This window comes from Triturus cristatus, chromosome 1_1, assembly GCF_964204655.1.
Source record: "Triturus cristatus chromosome 1_1, aTriCri1.1, whole genome shotgun sequence".
Taxonomy (NCBI): Eukaryota; Metazoa; Chordata; class Amphibia; order Caudata; family Salamandridae; genus Triturus; species Triturus cristatus.
Genome location: NC_140579.1, coordinates 407729427 through 407732192, shown reverse-complemented (window position 1 = coordinate 407732192; position 2766 = coordinate 407729427).

Below are 2766 nucleotides of genomic sequence, written 5' to 3'. Positions count from 1 at the left end.
AGAATGTCTCCTTGAATGGGATACACGGTGTCATACATTTTAATTTCCTTAATAGAGTTTATTATACGCCTGACAGGCTGAACAGATATACCCTCCGTGACACTGCATAATGTGAGCGGTGTAGAGTCCGGCCAGCTGTGTTCTTGCATATCGCTGGGCGTGCCCAGTGATTGCGAACCACTGGAGATTAATTTTTCACATGCTGAGCGAAATCACAGGGTTGCCACTGCCATTGGACCCACTATTGGCTTTGCCGGGTTGTACAAGGCGACTGCTGAAAGACACACGCCGATTAATAGACATGGATATACTGCTTGCAAAACGCAGGGTTGCGATGCGCTGGGCTCGAGGAACAGCTCCTACTGTCAAAGACTGGTCAAAAGATATGGTTTAATGTACTACACAATCTGAATTGTATAGTGAATTACTATCGCCCTAAACGTTTTTGGGGTCTGTATCAGCACTATATAGCTGGAAAAGAGATGGATGTGACTGAAGGGGATGGCCCTGCCTGATGGTGCAGACTGAGACAAGGGTTTCACCCTGTGGGATGATTTGACAACAACCCTGTTATTCACTGCATGTGTTGTAGCACTGTGCGTACTAGATTCTGCTCGTCGTTGATCAAACATCGTGTCTATTTATGCGCCTAATTGCATTGATGTATCTCCATGTAACATACTGAGTAGATGCTTTGCATTCTTTAAATTACTGCGTCTCTGCTCAACACTGATGTACTACTGGGATTGCTTTGTGTTATCGTATTCACGAAAATGTAAAAAAGGTATGATCACAAGACTCTCTGATGAACTCAGAAGGTTACGGATGTCCTTTTGCCATGTCTGGTTTTTACCTACAGAGAAGTGCCACAGAAAGCAGTGGTATTTAGTCCCTTTGAGCTTCTGTTTGGTCATCCTGTGAGGGGACCACGATGTCTAGCAAAGGCTGGGAGAGACCTCTCAAAGAGGCCCACCTAGCTATTGTGGACTATGTGCTTGGCCTACGTCAGGCAGATCCCACGTCACCATTTTTGAAGCTATCTTGGTACATCATTACCCGTGACAGCTCCATTGTTTTTACTTTGTCAAGGGGGCCACTTTAGTAAAAGTCTCCTCGGCACTCCTTAGGCTATTTTCGATCACCGAGACACCACCCTTCTCTTACACCCCCTCACTTGAATTCATCAATACAGCTAAGATCAAAAGATCAAAGCTAAAGAACCCCACTGAGGAGCCGGTCAGGCACTGCAGCATCAGCCAAATGAGGAGCTGCTCAATGATGAAGCTGGACACCCTTCTGGTTGTTTGATGGCATTCAGATCTGATCACTTAGACACCACCCCTGCAACCGAATCCCAGTACACCCACCCGTTCCTTCTATCAGCCATATCACCCCCTCACGCTATATGAGGAACTGTAACCTTATTTTGTGCAACATTGCCTGTGAATTGCTTTAGCCTGCTTTCTTCTGTGGCCGCACCACAATGCATCAGTCTTTGTTTACTACCCTGGGCAAGACACCTCTGTGCCTGGACTCGCTTGCCATGACTTTTGCCCAACCCCCACGTGCGCTTCAATATGCTAGCTATCTCTGTTTCTCTGCGGGCCATGAGTCCAAGCGGGAAGCGTCTTGCACTGTAAGTGCATTGAGTTATGCCATTTGTCTGCGATCCTGCCACCCTCACTTCACTCAAACATCTCCCTGCTTTCAGAGGCCCTCCCTGAACCCTCAAGCGGCCCATCCAGCTACCTAGGCTTCATAATGTCCACTGGCTCTGCCTTAGAGTGCATGCCAATACTGTGGCGGCTAGCTGGGCAAACTGACACCGAGATCGCTCCCCTGTCCAACAGGGAATCAAGGCACCCTGCTTCTCACAATAAGCGTAGCAACTCCTGCACTCTGTCTTCTGCCATGAAGTCTGAAGCGGTCATGTGACACTGTAGTCAAAAAAGTCTAATAATAATCAACAGTAAATAACACTAAGTTCAGATGTCAATCCATAAATCTTAAAAATAGAAATGTGGATTGCATTCTCACACTGGAAGGGAAAACACTGGGTGAAGGGAGAGCAACAGCCTTTGTCCACTGGGTCAATTCTCAAGACAGACACCTCAAGTTCACACATACCATCAATAAGAACCATGCAGTCTTCCTGGACTTGGACATCTCATTCACCAATGAGGGGATAACAACCAGGGTACACAATACACCCACTGACAGGAACAGCTTACTCCTTTACGAGAGCTACCACCCAAAAGCCCTCAAACAAAAACTACCGGTCGGTCAGTTCCTCCGGGTTAGGAGGAACTGCTCTGATAAAGACACCTATGAGGAACAGGCTGAACACCTTGAAAATAAACTCATCGAACGTCACTATCCCAGGAAGATGGTGAGAAAGTCGAAGAAAAGAGCTAGAAACAACTCGCTGGATGCGGGGGACGGCGGCGAGTGCGAGGCTGGCGGAGCGGAGCTGGCGGGTGGGGGTGTGGAAGCGGAGTCTGCTGTTCAGGTAGGCTGGTCCGGTGTCATGGAGTGCTTTGTGTGCGTGGATGAGGAGTTTGAAGGTGATCCTCTTGTCGACGGGGAGCCAGTGTAGGTTTGTCAGGTGGGGGGTAATGTGGCTGCAGCAGGGGACGTTGACGATCAGTCGGGCGGAGGCATTTTGGATGTCTGGCAGACATTCTCACCGGCTGCCGGGGGCTTTATCCACTACTCAGCCCTGCATGACATCCATACCAGAATGGATTATTGGTTGGTCGCTAGACC